Here is an 18,001-nt window from a genome sequence, read left to right as displayed (position 1 = left end):
TTCTGGGAGTGATGGCGTTTGATTGAACCCATATGTCCCCGACAGAGTCAGACGGCCGTGTCCCGCTTTGGGGACGTCAGAGTGTGAGGAGTCACTTGTTCCTCGATTTGACTTGTCTTCTTTCTGTCTAGACCCGTCACTCTAAAGAACAAGATCCTGGTCAAGCTGTGGCCACACTGTCGTTAGTATGTAATGGAGGTTTTGTTGGTCCATCAAAGTTGAATGGGCTGGGCTCTAATTACAGGAGCGATATAGTTAATGTTTGATCATATTTCCCAACGAGTCATCCCAGCATCCTATCACCCGGTCCATTTGTCTAACAATTAAAACCCCATACCATTCACAGTTAAAGGGAGGGAGGTACTGTGCTTACTTACCCTTCTGCTCACAAACTGATGTAATTAAAGGCTATTAGGTGGCTAGTTTACTGTACATATAAGCAAAGGCCCTGCCCCCAAACCCACACGATGCCCCTAGCTCCTAGGCACAAGTGTAGATCTGATAGGATTGGATTAGAATAAGCAATATGGAGAAAATTCGACTTAGTCTAGTTGGAGCTACAACCAAAATGTTCATACCTGTCCAGTTCTTTCAGATATCCATGAAGTGCCTAGTGTGTTAGGTTTGGTTTCTGGAGCCTGCATTGGGCATTTATTAATAATTTAGTTGGTATTTCCTGTTCAAGAGGGATTAGATGCAGTGAGAAAGAAACAGATTGCGTTGTATCGCTCATCTATGTTTCATGAGGACAAGAATGGGTTGACACGTTTACGATGAGTTATGAAACTGGATGCCTGACCTTAAGCTTACTACGGTATTTATGAGTGTCTATTGACTCTACCTGGATTGGACATTGTCTAAACAAAGTTTAACTGTGGCTAGAAAGCACCTAAGGTAAGTATTTAATCTTGTTTTTATACCCTATGAAAGTGACCTGTCAATTTTACCTCCATATTCCCCATTTCGTTGGCTTAGAATGAGCTTCAAATTTGCATCGTCAAATTCATGAAAACGCAGTCATTTTAAAGATATACAGTGCCTTCAAAAAGTATTCCCACCCTTTTACTTTTTCCACATTATGTTGTGTTACGAAGTGGGATTAAAATGGATTTAATTGTCATTTTTTGTCAACGATCTACACAAAATACTCTGTAATGTCAAAGTGGAAGAAAAATTCGAACATTTGTAAAGAAATATACAGTACCAGTCAAAGGTTTGGACACACCTACTCATTCAAGGGTTTTTCTTTATTTTTACTATTTTCTACATTGTAGAATAATAGTGAAGACAACAAAACTATGAAATAACACATATGGAATCATGTACTAACCAAAAAAGTGTTAAACAAATCTATATTTTATATTTGAGATTCTTCAAATAGCCACCCTTTGCCTTGATGACAGCTTTGCACACCATTGGCATTCTCTCAACCAGCTTCACCAGGAATGCGTTTCCAACAGTCTTGAAGGAGTTCCCACATATGCTGAGCACTTGTTGGCTGCTTTTCCTTCACTCTGCCGTCCGACTCATCCCAAACCATCTCAATTGGGTTGAGGTAGGGTGATTGTGGAGGCCAGGTCATCTGATGCAGCACTCCATCACTCTCCTTCTTGGTAAAAATAGCCCTTACACAGCCTGCAGGTGTGTTGGGTCATTGTCCTGTTGAAAAACAAATGATAGTCCCACTAAGACCAAACCAGATGGGATGCTGCAGAATGCTGTGGTAGCCATGCGGGTTAAGTATGCCTTGAATTCTAAATAAATCACAGACAGTGTCACCAGCAAAGCACCCCCACACCATAACACCTCCTCCTTCATGCTTTACAGTGGGAAATACACATGCGGAGATCATCCGTTCACCCTCACCGCGTCTCACAAAGACACAACGGTTGGAAACAAAAATCTCCAGTCTAATGTCCATTGGTCGTGTTACTTGGTCCAAGCAAGTATTTTCTTCTTATTGGTGTCCTTTAGTATTTATTTTAGCATTTATTTGGGCTGCAATTTATGAGGCTGGTAACTCTAATGAACTTATCCTCTGCAGCAGAGGTAACTCTGGGTCTTCCATTCCTGTGGCGGTCCTCGTGAGAGCCAGTTTCATCATAGCGCTTGATGGTTTTTGCGACTGCACTTGAAGAAACGTTCAAAGTTCTTGAAATGTTCCTTATTGACTGACCTTCATGTCTTAAAGTAATGATGGACTGTCATTTCACTTTGCTTATTTGAGCTGTTCTTGCCATAATATGGACTTGGTCTTTTACCAAATAGGGCTATCTTCTGTATACCAACCCTACCTTGTCACAACACAACTGATTGGCTCAAACGCATTAAGAAGGAAAGAAATTCCACAAATTAACTTTTAAGAAGGCACACCTGTTAATTGAAATGCATTCCAGGTGACTACCTCATGAAGCTGGTTGAGAGAATGCCAAGAGTGTGCAAAGCTGTCATCAAAGCAAAGGGTTGCTATTTGAAGAATCTCAAATATAAAATATATTTTGATTTGTTTAAGACTTTTTTGGTTACTACATGATTCCATATGTGTTATTTCATAGTTTTGTTGTCTTCACTATTCTACAATGTAGAAAATAGTACAAATAAAGAAAAACCCTTGAATGAGTAGGTGTTCTAAAACTTTTGACCGGTAGTGTATATATTAAATGTCAGCATTTCATGAATTTTATGATAGAATCTTGAAGCCATTTCAAAAGACCTGGGACATGACCCCGGAAGTATGAAGTAGGATAACATCACTTGCACAGGGTATTGATTTAAACCACGTGTCAAACTCAAGGCCTGCGGGCTGGATTTGACCCGTGACAAATTTCGCAATAATTTGGGTTGTCAATTTATTTTGGCCTGCTTTCATACTGCCCGTGACGCGCTGCGCTACAAGTCCCAGCAAGCACTGCCAACGTGCTGCGTGCCAAATGGCAGGGGATTGCCACACACACACCCTCCCCCTCTCCTCTCAGACCCACACACACACACACACACCCACCCACAAGCCAGCCAGTGTGCTGTCTCATATCATCACTAAAGTGCCCTACTGTTTTACCCCCATCATCAATACTGATGAGTATCGAAATTCAGTTCCTTAAAGGGCAGGTTGCACGATATATTTCCACAAATCTAACAACGTAGATTGATGATATTCCATATAAAGTCTTTATTCAAAAGTTTCTAAAAATATAATAATTATACACTTTTCGCAGTTTGAGGTACAGTTTGCCTGCAGTACTATTATTTAATTTTTTACTTTAGTTTATTTAGTATGTATTTTCTTAACTCTATTTCTTGAACTGCATTGTTGGTTAAGGGCTTGTAAGTAAGCATTTCACGGTAAGGTCTTCACCTGTTGTATGTGGCGCATGTGACAAATAACATTTCATTTGATTTATCAAAAACTCATATACCAGCAATCAGGGCCTAAAATTAACACCCACCACCTGCCAAATGCGGGTAGATTTTGGCATTCATGGGTAAGATGTCTATTTGACCACCAGCCACATTAGCGGGTGGTCAGGACTCCACAGTGCAAGCATTGCACTCGCATTTGCAAATACAAATAGAAGTGAAGTATGAGCACATTTATAGCAAAAGAAATGGTGCAGTAGCTGTTTTTAAAGTGTTTGTCATTTTGTTTCATAACTGGTAGCTAACCACACAAAGAACTATGAATCCTATAATACCCGACCTTGCGCGCAACAACACTGCCTGACTAGGGAGCTGTGAGCACTGTGATTTTAAGTAAGATACTTTTTTAGAAGCGCTGCGCACAGGCAGAAAAGTTGGTCTAATTTACTCAAGTCTACTAAAGTGAGACTTTGTTCTTCTGTTTTTTGGCTATTTATATACATTGTTTTGTTCACAACTAGGTTGTTTTTCAATGTTTGAGTTTGCTTCAACTACTAGCAAAGACACATTGTTTGCTAGTCAGATTTTCTATCTCACAGGGACATTGTCACTGTTGACTCAGCAACTTGAGTGCCCTTGTTGCCATGGTAACCTCCCACCCTTAAAAGGGCAGCTGAACATTTTTGTCTCTGATATTTTGGTTAAAATACTCGGGTCACAAAAAATTTAATAACATTGAGCAATATACCACATCACTTCTAGTAATACATTTATTGTTTTAGAAACATTACAAAGCATGCTCATCTGTTTTTTTATGAGTGTGTGTGTGTGTGTGTGTGTAATTGTATGGTAAAAAATCTGAGTGGCTGGTAGATTTTAAAATCTACCTGCCACAGTGGCTGGTGGACCAGAAAGTTAGTTTCAGTCCCTGCCAACAATACATTGTGGCTTTGACGTTAAGAAGGGAGTGGCCTGGTGGTAGGCTAGGGGGGAAAAGTATATTTGTAAAAAAACATTATACAACCTGGTGCACTGTTTACCGGAATGCGATCAGATGGGAAGAAAGTGGGACCGCTTTGTGAGGATGAGGCGGGCAGATTGGGTCAGGGGAACCCCTGGCACTTCAGTCATATGCAGGGCTCACTTTGTCCCAAACAACTACGATGGCTTCCAACAGTGGAAGAGTGGATTCACCATGAAGCCGAGGCTAAAAACCGGTCCTGTGTCCACAGTCAATGTAGGCTACAATGTTGGCTCCAAGTCCACTGACACCAACGGTGTTATTACAGCATGACGGCGGGCGGCTTCGGGGATGGAGGTGAATTGGGTAAGTTGGTGCTCAGTTTTATGTACTCAGTGTATTAAAATATTGAATGACTTTGACATATTACATTTTTATATTACGCTAATCTCCCCATAGTGGACAAAACGTGTTACACAAGCTTACATTTTCACCATATAACATTTTGTAGAATTACACATCCTTTTTTACCTCAGATTGGAGATATTATAAAAGTGTATAGTCATCACGCTGACACTAAATCAATTGCTTCAATCAGATGAATATATTTAATTTGGTACCGTTGATTTTGTCATACGCGTCACAGGACTTAATACCATTGTCATTTTCAAACTCAAATGGCATAGACAATTTGCAGCGTTCTCTGTATAGAAGTCGCTGGCCACAAACTAATATACACATTTTACAGTCAATCTATTACTCAAATGAAAGCCAACCCCTGTCAATATTTAGAACTACCTGTGAAGAGAGGATTCATTTAAATTATACAATTAAAAAAGTGTTGCGTTTCCTATTTCATATTGGCCATCTACTGTAAACATTTACCCATATCGAGACGAGTTGATAAAATCCTACTACAGGTTCTCATCTAACGATAGTTCAATGTAGTATACCCAAGTTTGTTGTGGTTTTGTCTTTTAGAAGAGCGCAAATGGTACATGTCGCCGCAGTTATTGTCCCAGTTCCATTGATTTCAATACAATATCAATGTGAGTGATGAATTTGCACGCGCTATTGATTACAGTAAAACAAGCTAATCAATTCCAGTCTGGAGTTGACTGCTTGGAACATTTTGGTGTGTGATCAGTTTTTAAGGTACTAATTTAGCTAAATAGAAGTGATCTGAACCCAAGTGTGACGTGTGTGTGTGTGTGTGTGTGTAGGGAGTAGTTTTTATGTCTTGGTCTTCAACATATCATGACTTATTTCTGCATATTGATTATGAATTTGAACATTTAACCTGTGTTTTGACATTCGGCTATAATTCAAAAATACATGACAACAGGAAGCACCAACAATATTTGGTATTTTTTTGGAGGTATTTTATTAGGATCCCTATTAGCTGTTGCGAAAGCAGAAGCTACTCTTCCTGGGGTCCACACAAAACATGAAATATGTTTTTTTTTTTTTTTTTTTTTTTTACATAATACAAAACATAATGCAGAACATTAATAGACAAGAACAGAACTATATTAATTTAAAAACGGCACACATCCTGCATATCAATGCAATCACACAAAATATCTAGGTCAAATAGGGGAGAGGCATTGTGCCGTGTGAGGTGTTGCTTTATCTGTTCTTTTAAACCAAGTTTGCTGTTCATTTGAGCTATATGAGATGGAAGGGATTCCATGCAATAATGGCTCTATATAATACTGTACATTGTCTTGAATTTGTTCTGTATTTGGGGACTGAAAAGACCACTGTTGGCATATCTGGTGGGGTAGCTGTGTGTAAGTTGACTATGCAAACAATTTTGAATTTTCAACACATTGTCTCTTATGAATAAGAAGAAGTGATGCAGTCAGTGTCATGTTGAGTGCCCTTTTCTATAAGAATGCTGAATGTCTGTTGTCAATTTGTTTACAGAGTAATAGCATTTTATTTTGTTGTATCATTGTATAATTTGCAACTGATGTTTTAGTAATATAAATGGTGCTTTGTACATAATTTTTCAACAGGATTCTACTTAATCAGGTAGGAACTACTAAATGAGCCCAAAAACATGCTATGATTTTGATAATAGTGAAATCGTGAAAATGAGTTTGTCTTGCCTACTAAAGGACAGTAGGTCACACATGCGAGTATAAATAAGACAGTTGAGTCATCTACTTTATGAAATAACAACCTGATGCGCCTGCATCTATGTATTCACTTTAAGCAGTAGACTGGCTAGCATACTCGGCAGCAATACATTTTGAGCGCACCATGATACAGCAATGCTGCATTCAACTGCACCAGTGATCCATGCAGCATTAGAAAATTGTTTTTGTTATTTGGAGTTCATATTATGCACATCTGCAAGTATAGCAGCAAAGGTTTGACAAATATTATTTATCTCTGGAGTCTTTTATTTATGTTAAAATGCTATACACAACATCCTAAACTCAGCAAAAAAAGAAAGGTCCCTTTTTCAGGACCCTGTCTTTCAAAGATAATTCGTAAAAATCAAAAACTTCACAGATCTTCATTGTAAAGGGTTTAAACACTATTTCCCATGCTTGTTCAATTAACCTTAAACAATTAATGAACATGTACCTGTGGAACAGTCGTTAAGACACTAACAGCTTACAGACGGTAGTCAATTAAGGTCACAGTTATGAAAACTTAGGACACTAAAGAGGCCTTTCTACTGACTGAAAAACACCAAAAGAAAGATGCCCAGGGTCCCTGCTCATCTGCGTGAATGTGCCTTAGGCATGCTGAATGGAGGCATGAGGACTGCAGATGTGGCCAGGGCAATAAATTGCAATGTCCGTACTGTGAGACGCCTAAGACAGCGCTACAGGGAGACAGGACGGACAGCTGATCATCCTCGCAGTGGCAGACCACGTGTAACAACACCTGCACAGGATCGGTACATCCGAACATCACACCTGCGGGACAGGTACAGGATGGCAACAACTGCCCGAGTTACACCAGGAACGCACAATCCCTCCATCAGTGCTCAGACTGTCCGCAATAGGCTGAGAGAGGCTGGACTGAGGGATTGTAGGCCTGTTGTAAGGCAGGTCTTCACCAGACATCACTGGCAACAATGTCGCCAATGGGCCCAAACCCACCGTCGCTGGACCAGACAGGACTGGCAAAAAGTGCTCTTCACTGACGAGTCGCGGTTTTGTCTCACCAGGGGTGATGGTCGGATTTGCGTTTATTGTCGAAGGAATGAGCTTTACATCGAGGCCTGTACTCTGGAGCGGGATCGATTTGGAGGTGGAGGGTCCGTCATGGTCTGGGGCGGTGTGTCACAGCATCATCGGACTGAGCTTGTTGTCATTGCAGGAGATCTCAACGCTGTGCGTTACAGGGAAGACATCCTCCTCCCTCATGTGGTACCCTTCCTGCAGGCTCATCCTGACATGACCCTTCAGCATTACAATGCCACCAGCCACACTGCTCTTTCTGTGCATGATTTCCTGCAAGACAGGAATGTCAGTGAAGAGCCCGGATCTCAATCCCATTGAGCACGTCTGGGACCTGTTGGATCGGAGGGTGAGGGCTAGGGCCATTCCCCCCAGAAATGTCCGGGAACTTGCAGGTGCCTTGGTGAAAGAGTGGGGTAACATCTCACAGCAAGAACTGGCAAATCTGGTGCAGTCCATGAGGAGGAGATGCACTGCAGTACTTAATGCAGCTGGTGGCCACACCAGATACTGACTGTTACTTTTGATTTTGACCCCCCCTTTGTTCAGGGACACATTATTCAATTTCTGTTAGTCACATGTTTGTGGAACTTATTCATTTTATGTCTCAGCTGTTGAATCTTGTTATGTTCATACAAATATTTACACATGTTAAGTTTGCTGAAAATAAACGCAGTTAAAGTGAGAGGACGTTTCTTTTTTTGCTGAGTTTATGTATGTTTATACATAGGATTATAAAGAGGCATAAAAACACTGTGGCCAGTTTATTCTCGTACCCCCAGCCTGAATTCTTCAGGGGATTGCGCAGTTGGTATCAAGGGACCTAACGTGTGCCAGGAAAACATTCCCCAAACCATTACACCACCGCCACCAGCCTGTACCGTTGACACCAGGCAGGATGTGGCAATGGACTCATGCTGCATACGCCAAATCCTGACTCTGCCATCAGCATGATGCAACAGGAACTGTGATTCGTCGGACCAGGCAATGTTTTTCCACTCCTCAATTGTCCAGTGTTGGTCATCGTGTGCCCACTGGAGCCGCTTCTTCTTGTTTTCAGCTGATAGGAGTGGAACCCGGTGTGGTCGTCTGCTGCAGTAGCCCATCCATGACAAGGACCGACGAGTTGTGCGTTCTGAGATGCCTTTCTGCACACCACTGTTGTACTGCACCGTTATTTGCTTGTTTGTGGCCTGTCTGTTAGCTTGCACGATTCTTGCCATTCTCCTTCGACCTCTCATCAACGAGCTGTTTTCGCCCACAGGACTGCTGTTGACTGGATGTTTTTTTGTTTGTCGCACCATTCTCTGTAAACCCTAGACACTGTCGTGCGTGAAAAGCCCAGGAGGCGTGCCTGGCACCGACAATCATACCACGCTCAATCATAGGTCACTCGTTTTGCCCATTCTATCGTTCAATTAAACAGTAACTGGATGCCTGTCTGCCTGCTTTATATAGCAAGCCACGGCCACGTGGCTCACTGTCTGTATGAGCGAACCATTTTCGTGAACGGGCCACTGAGTGAATATAATAATGGCCAGTTTGGGTTGCATTTGTATGCGCACTGTACTGTATAGAAGTGCAGTGACTGTCAGTGTTTCCTAAAAATAATTTTTCAGACTGGGCACAAGGCCAATGGCAACAGCCACGCTTTGGTCCTTGGGGGAACACGTCCGGCCATACAATCAACGGTAAAGGGGAAACACTGGTCTATCTATTGCACTGCCTATACCTAGGATGTGGTGGAGAGCTGACCCTCTCATTATCTCCTCCCCTCCCTCTCTTTAATCTACAAAACGAAGGGTTCCTCCATCGTCAAGCTAATTAAGGGAGCAGATTGGTGTGGCACCCTCCACTCCCACGGGAAGCAAACTAGTTCTTTCAGAACAATTTAATTGCTCCTGTTGGCTCGTTACACTTCAGAAGTGGAGAAGTTGAAGCAGACCTGGATGCCAGACTAGAGATCTGTATGTCAACAGACAGGGTGTGTGTGTGTGTGCTTGTTCTGGTGTGGGCAGAGGGCTTAAAGGGGAAGGTCAGGATTTTACAACTTAATGTTAATTTTCATTGATTGTTAGCTAGTGGTGGCTAAATTTAGCCATTGTAGTTGTTTAACACTTAATGTCGGGCCTCGATACCCCCATACCTAAGCCAATTAAGTGTCTTCATGACGTCAACATTCAAACAATGTAATAAATAAATGTCATATATATTATCGCAAAAAATAATCATTTGGTTGTGTTTATGACGGTCTTAGGTAACATTAGAATGCAAAATCAAATGTATTTCAAAGAACACAATACCATTTTAATTTGTTTATGTAACTGTAGGCTATATGTAAAAACAAAAAACCACTACAACACCACAATTCAAGTGTTAAAATCCATTAAATAAACACAATCGCAGATCATCCATTATTAATTTGTTTAGGTAGGTCTTAAGGAACATTATGAGTGCACGTGCAGAGCGCATTCAAACTCAGTAATTCTGCCAAAAAGTTCGATTTTGAATTAGAGCTCAAGGGGTAATTTCTTAAGCGTTGTTTGGCAAGGATATGTGATTTGGAATATGCGCTTTCTGATACTATATAGACATCAAAATGTCTTACCTGCTTGTGACTCTGTAGGAGTATTTATAAAAGTCACTTTTTGGCGCTCCGTTTCCCTGCCTCTGTGTCAATTCTAAGCTGTTCTTCAGATTCTTAATACAATTTCACAATTGATAATATTTTCACCCATCAAGTCAAATTTTATTTGTCACATGCGGCGAATACAACAGGTGTAGATCTTACCATGAAATGCTTACTTACAAGCCCTTAACCAACAATGCAGTTCAAGAAATAGAGTACCGGTAGCGAGTCAATATGCGGGGTTACAGGTTAGTCTAGGTAATTTGTACATGTAGGTAGGCGGTAAGGTGACTATGCATACAGTGAGGGAAAAAAGTATTTGATCCCCTGCTGATTTTGTACGTTTGCCCACTGACAAAGACATGATCAGTCTATCACTTTAATGGTAGGTTTATTTGAACAGTGAGAGACAGAATATCAACAAAAAAATCCAGAAAAACGCATGTAAAAAATGTTATAAATTGATTTGCATTTTAATGAGGGAAATAAGTATTTGACCCCTCTGCCAAACATTACTTAGTACTTGGTGGCAAAAGCCTTGTTGGCAATCACAGAGGTCAGACGTTTCTTGTAGTTGGCCACCAGGTTTGCACACATCTCAGGAGGGATTTTGTTCCACTCCTCTTTGCAGATCTTATCCAAGTCATTAAGGTTTCGAGGCTGACGTTTGGCAACTCGAACCTTCAGCTCCCTCCACAGATTTTCTATGGGATTAAGGTTTGGAGACTGGCTAGGCCACTCCAGGACCTTAATGTGCTTCTTCTTGAGCCACTCCTTTGTTGCCTTGGCCATATGTTTTGGGTCATTGTCATGCTGGAATACCCACCCACGACCCATTTTCAATGCCCTGGCTGAGGGACTGAGGTTCTCACCCAAGATTTGACGGTACATGGCCCCGTCCATTGTACCTTTGATGCAGTGAAGTTGTCCTGTCCCCTCCCTTTAAGAGTGTGCTCCTAATCTCAGCTCGTTACCTGTATAAAAGACACCTGGGAGCCAGAAATATTTCTGATTGAGAGGGGGTCAAATACTTATTTCCCTCATTAAAATGCAAATCAATTTATAACATTTTTGTCATGCGTTTTTCTGGATTTTTTTGTTGTTATTCTGTCTCTCACTGTTTAAATAAACCTACCATTAAAATTATAGACTGATCATTTCTTTGTCAGTGGGCAAACGTACAAAATCAGCAGGGGATCAAATACTTTTTTCCCTCACTGTAGATGATAAACAGCGAGTAGCAGTGTAAAAACAAAGCGGGGGGCTGCTGTCATTGTAAATAGTCCGGGTGGCCATTTGATTAATTGCTGAGCAGTCTTATGGCTTGGGGGTAGAAGCTGTTAAGGAACCTTTTGGACCTAGACTTGGTGCTCCGGTACCGCTTGCCGTGCGGTAGCAGAGAGAACAGTCTATGACTTGGGTGACTGGAGTCTGACAATTTTTTGGGCCTTTATCTGACACCGCCTAGTATATAGGTCCTGGATGGCAGGAAGCTTGGCCCCAGTGATGTACTTGGCCGTATGAACTACCCTCTGTAGCACCTTACGGTCGGATGCCGAGCAGTTGCCATACCAGGCGGTGATGCAACCGGTCAGGATGCTCTCGATGATGCAGCTGTATAACTTTTTGAGGATCTGGGGACCCATGCCAAATCTTTTCAGTCTCCTGACGGCGAAAAGGTGTTGTCGTGCCCTATTCACGACTGTATTGGTATGTTTGGACCATGATAGTTTGTTGGTGATGTGGACACCAAGGAACTTGAAACTCTCGACTCGCTCCACTACAGCCCCGTCGATGTGAATGGGGGTGTGTTCAGCTCTCCTTTTCCTGTAGTCCACGATCAGCTCCTTTGTCCTGCTCACGTCGAGGGAGAGGTTGTTGTCCTGGCACCACACTGCCAGGTCTCTGACCTCCTCCCTATAGGCTGTCGCATCATTGTCTGTGATCAGGCCTACAACTGTTGTGTCATCAGCAAACTTAGCGATGGTGTTGGAGTCGTGCTTGGCCACGCAGTCGTGGGGGAACAGGGAGTACAGGAGGGGACTGAGCACGCACCCCTGAGGTGCCCCGTGTTGAGGATCAGCGTGGTACATGTGTTGTTGCCTACCCTTACCACCTGGGGGCAGCCCGTAAGGAAGTCCAGGATCCAGTTGCAGAGGGGGGTGTTTAGTCCCAGAATCCTTAGCTTCGTGATGAGCTTTGTGGGCAATATGGTGTTGAACACTGAGCTGTAGTCAATGAACAGCAATCTCACATAGCTGTTCCTTTTGTCCAGGTGGGAAAGAGCAGTGTGGAGTGCGATTGAGATGGTGTCATCTGTGGATCTGTTGGGGCAGTATGCGAATTGGAGTGGGTCTAGGGTTTCCGGGATGATGGTGTTGATGTGAGCCATGACCAGCCTTTCAAAGCACTTCATGGCTACCGACGTGAGTGCTATTGTCAGACTATTGTCCATTAAATCTTAGCCCGTAGACTACTTACAGGGTTAGGAACCATCTAATGTCAAGTTGTAAAATCCTGAACTTCCCCTTTTATTACTAAACACCCTCCACACAGGGCTCAAAATTAAGGGTGTCCCGTTGTCCCTGGGACGATAAAACATGTGTCTGGGACGGTTCAAAATGGACTCTGGGACAGTCCCGGGACGATAGATCCAAAATTCATCCAACAACTTCATCCAACAATGTTAAACCATAATAAGGCTCATGGAACAGATCAGAATGTTTAGTTTAAAATGTTGATAAACTATTAGGCCTATTTCTTCACATTTTAAGTGCAGCAACGTACATACATTTACATTTACATTTTAGTCATTTAGCAGACGCTCTTATCCAGAGCGACTTACAGTTAGTGAATACATATTTTAATTTTTATTGTTTTTATACTGGCCCCCCGTGGGAATCAAACCCACAACCATGGCGTTGCAAACACCATGCTCTATCAACTGAGCTACATCCCTGCCGGCCATTCCCTCCCCTACCCTGGACGATGCTGGGCCAATTGTGCGCCGCCCATGAGTCTCCCGGTCGCGGCCGGCTGCGACAGAGCCTGGATTCGAACCAGGATCTCTAGTGGCACAGTTAGCACTGCGATGCAGTGCCTTAGACCACTGCGCCACTCAGGAGGCAAAAAGGTACACACAGCGGTACGCGCGAATGTTCCAAAATGCGAGCGGTGTCATTGACAGAGATGGAAATATCCTTTCGAAATTTAGAAAGAGGGGAGATCTAAAGATGCAACAACTATCTTGGGCTGCTAATATGAAAACCAATGGAAAGGGAGAGTGCTTAATGAGGAAGTGTTTATAAAATATTTCCCTCAACAGTTCTATTGTCGGATTTTGGCTAGGCTACTTTGAAGCAAGGTAAGACAGGCCTTATAATATTAAGTAAAACTTCCAAGTTTCAAACGATTAAGGAACAGGAAAAAATATAGCGACGCTAATGATAACCGTCTTTTGGTAGATGGAAAGGCTTTCCAAAAAACTTTCTCAATTAAATGTTAACTAGCTACAAAGTAGCCTATTCCTACCGGGCAAAAGGATATCATGATTATTTGCATCAATCCAGTTGGCATTTGTTTTGCCAACTCCATCTTAAGTGGCTGCACACTTGAATTTAAGGGTAACTACACTAAAAAAATCTAAATTTCTTTGATTTTCCCAGACACGAAGTCGTGTCCTGATGTGGTTTAAGCATTGTTGTGAACTTATAACATCCAATTTTGTTGTTGTAAAAGGGAAAAAACAATATTACTTAGAGTGAAAACCTGAAAAAAAAGCACTGTAAAGCACAGCAGCTGGTGTAAAAAGGGCTTTATAAAATAAATGTGATAACAAAAAAAGGAAAATCAGAGACCTGTGAATTTCTGGCTCAGTTGACAGCCTATTTCTATTTCAATAGTAGACCTACTGTAGGTCCTAGATCCGTATTGGCATTATCAAAACATTTAAAATAAAGTCTTTTCATTTGGGATTGTTCATGTTCAGTTTGGGATGGTTGAAATTGCACTTCGGTACTGTTCTGGGATGGTGATGAAAAAATGTAGTCTCTAACCCTGCCTCCACACGATTATGTTTTTCATACCACACATTTATTCTCCTTGGCATAGAACTGAACCTAGGCTTGCATCGTGGCGATACAATCATAGCCTCTAAAAAGCTAATAGATCTTGGCATTGTTAGTTACAATAAATAATGTTGATATACTGTAGGTGCAGTATTAAATGAACACAAACTAATATTACATACAGCAGGCCCTAATGACTGGGCAAGGGTGCAGCCATGGGTGGGCCTGGGAGGGCATAGGCCCACCCACTTGGCAGCCAGGCCCACCCACTGGGGAGCCAGTCCCAGCCAATCAGAGTTCTTCCCCACAAAAGGGCTTTATTACAGACAGAAATACTCCTCAGTTTCATCAGCTGTCCAGGTGGCTGGTCTCAGACGATTCCACAGGTGAAGATGCCGGATGTGGAGGTCCTGGGCTGGCATGGTTACACGTGGTTTGCGGTTGTGAGGCCGGTTGGACGTACTGCCAAATTCTCTTTTAATGACGTTGGAGGCGGCTTATGGTAGAGAAATTAATATTCAATTCTCTGGCAACAGCTCTGGTGGACATTCCTGCAGTCAGCATGCCAATTGCACGCTCCCTAAAATACATCTGTTGCATTGTGTTGTGCAACAAAACTGCACATTTTAGAATGGCCTTTTATTGTCCCCAGCACAAGGTGCACCTGTGTAATGATCATGCTGTTTAATCAGCTTCTTGATATGCCACACCTGTCAGGTGGATGGATTATCTTGGCAAAGGAGAGATGTTGACTAACAGAGATGTAAACAAATTTGTGCACAAAATCTGAGAGAAATAGGCTTTTTGTGCGAATGGAAAAATTCTGGGATCTTTTATTTCAGCTCATGAAAAATGGGACCAACACATTATATTTTTGTTCAATATAATAAGTCATATTTTGAGTTTTTTTTAAATTCCCTGTTCACAACATTCCTATATATTCCTGTTTCCCTTGTACAGATTTCTTATAGCTAGTTAAACAATAGACTATGGGCTTTTGATTCCACTGACTGTTACACGGGGTAAAGAGTTCATTCTGACCATTAGGTCTTTCAAAGGCTGACTTATCTACAGTTACTGTTTGGCTTCCCTGAACCATATCAACCTGCTTGAAAATGGGATCCGAGATATTTACGCAGTCAGCTATGCTAGAGTGGCCATCCATCAAAGACTTGATCAAAAAGTCCCAACATGGCGCTGGTGTCATAATGAGGTAAAAATGTCAGGAACTCTGGGTAGAGCGTGCAGAGCTCCTATTCACGTGTGTGCCATGCTAATTGCGACAACATACCGAGTCTCCTTTTTTTTCTGCCCTGTGATTCTTGTATGAGTTTGTGAATGAATAAGCACACTTACTGGTGCACTGGAGCAAAGATAAGTGATTGTTAAAAATGTGCTTACACGTGCCTATCATGTGACTCTATCTGCACGCATTGGAGAGCGCATAGAGTGGGTTTGGTTGTTATACCTTAGCACAGTGTTCCCCAACTGGTGGCCCACAGGCCGAATTTGGCCCGCGGGTGATTTTATTTGCCCCCCTGTGAATTGGCAAGACTGCAGCAAATAAGCAACGAATTTATTGTTTTAGTCAAATGTTATCTGTTTGTGCTTCTTGCGGTCAATTTGCAATCTACAAATTATTTGTAATTATGTTACGGCCCCCTGACCATCCGCTCCAGTAAAAATATGCCCACGGCTGAATCTAGTTGATGCCACCATGCAGGAAGTGTCACACACAAGTGTGTCCACTATTGCTCCAGGGATTATGCACAGAGACAAAGACACACTATGGCTGCGTTTACACAGGCAGCCCAATTCTGATAGTTTTTCCACTAATTGGTCTTTTGACCAATCACATCAGATCTTTTCACATCAGATCTTTTTCAGAGCTGATCTGATTGGACAAAATACCAATTAGTGAAAAGATGATCAGAATTGAGCTGTCTGTGTAAACGGAGCCTATTAGCGGCAAGATGTGTGAAGCGTTTAACACTGTTATTTTCGGTAAGGAAAACTGGAAGCATCTGCTAATGTAAAGTCTGTTTATCCCAAAACCATTATACAATTTGATATGACCACAGGGAAAAATATATATTTTGACTGTACTGTATGCTACTACTCCATAATACTTCCAAAGAAGGTTCGATTGACTGGAGCCCTTAGACTTAATCGCCTAATTAGCGAAATTCCACGAAGTCTCTAGCGTAAGAGAAAAGTGGGAGATTATCCCTGCTATAGCTACGGCTGCCTGAGACACCACCTGTCCATGGGTGTCCTATGGGAAAGGCTATAGAGAGCTGGCTAGCGTCCCAAATGGCACCCTATTCCCTAAATAGTGCACTACTTTTGACCAGGGTCCACAGGGCTCTTGTCAAAAATAGGCACTATGTAGGGAATAGCGTGTCATTTGGACCACAGCCCTGGAGCCTGCCAGATACAAAGCTATGGCCAGTAATGCGTAACAACAGACTGCTGCCTGGAGAGAGTGAAGCTTCAGCAGGGTCACAAGTCAGATTCGCTGCAGTGCTTGGCATCTCTCCCCAACCGGCCCTCTCCCTCTGTACTGTCAGGAATTGACCTAACTAAAGCAGTAGAGAATTAGATTGACTTTATCACTGATAGTAAAGGCTGTGCAGTGCACGAAATATTCTGATATATTGGAGAACATTGGAAGTTAAGCAGTCGGCAATAGTTTTATTGAGCCCTCCACCCTCCCCAGCCCACCCCAGTCATTTAAAACAAATATTTTATTTAACCTTTATTTAACTAGGCAAGTGAGTTAAGAACAAATTCTTATTTACAATGACGGCCTACCCCGGACAAACCTGGACGACGCTGGGCCAATTGTGCGCCGCCCTATGGGACTCCCTATCACGGCCGGATTGTGATACAGCCTGGAGTCTGTAGTGACGCCTCTAGCACTGAGATGCAGTGCCTTAGACCACTGCGCCACTCGGGAGCCCATCATAAGGCTGCCTTTACCATAGGCCTAAATTACACTGCTCAAAAAAATAAAGGGAACACTTAAACAACACAATGTAACTGCAAGTCAATCACACTTCTGTGAAATCAAACTGTCCACTTAGGAAGCAACACTGATTGACAATAAATTTCACATGATGTTGTGCAAATGGAATAGACAACAGGTGGAAATTATAGGCAATTAGCAAGACACTCCCAATAAAGGAATGGTTCTGCAGGTGGTGACCACAGACCACTTCTCAGTTCCTATGCTTCCTGGCTGATGTTTTGGTCACTTTTGAATGCTGGCGGTGCTTTCACTCTAGTGGTAGCATGAGACGGAGTCTACAACCCACACAAGTGGCTCAGGTAGTGCAGCTCATCCAGGATGGCACATCAATGCGAGCTGTGGCAAGAAGGTTTGCTGTGTCTGTCAGCGTAGTGTCCAGAGCATGGAGGCGCTACCAGGAGACAGGCCAGTACATCAGGAGACGTGGAGGAGGCCGTAGGAGGGCAACAACCCAGCAGCAGGACCGCTACCTCCGCCTTTGTGCAAGGAGGAGCAGGAGGAGCACTGCCATAGCCCTGCAAAATGACCTCCAGCAGGCCACAAATGTGCATGTGTCTGCTCAAACGGTCAGAAACAGACTCCATGAGGGTGGTATGAGGGCCCAACGTCCACAGGTGGGGGTTGTGCTTACAGCCCAACACCGTGCAGGACGTTTGGCATTTGCCAGAGAACACCAAGATTGGCAAATTTGCCACTGGCGCCCTGTGCTCTTCACAGATGAAAGCAGGTTCACACTGAGCACATGTGACAGAC

General features: G+C 42.7%; 1 protein-coding gene across 9 annotated transcripts in view; it reads left to right on the top strand.

Annotated features, from left to right (window-relative positions):
* The window catches only part of ppp4r4 (protein phosphatase 4, regulatory subunit 4), a 137,840-nt gene that overhangs the window by 19,484 nt on the left and 100,355 nt on the right, over positions 1-18,001 (top strand). Inside the window, exon 1 of one of the 9 annotated variants that reach the window (XM_041865035.2) lies at positions 4,308-4,684. The exons of the other annotated variants lie outside the window; for them this stretch is intronic. The gene's annotated coding sequence lies outside the window, so the exon portion shown is untranslated. Of the gene's footprint in view, positions 1-4,307; positions 4,685-18,001 lie in introns of those variants that run through there. 9 annotated transcript variants of the gene reach the window in all.

This window comes from Coregonus clupeaformis, chromosome 36, assembly GCF_020615455.1.
Source record: "Coregonus clupeaformis isolate EN_2021a chromosome 36, ASM2061545v1, whole genome shotgun sequence".
Taxonomy (NCBI): domain Eukaryota; kingdom Metazoa; phylum Chordata; class Actinopteri; order Salmoniformes; family Salmonidae; genus Coregonus; species Coregonus clupeaformis.
This window is presented reverse-complemented; position numbering and strand designations above follow the sequence as displayed.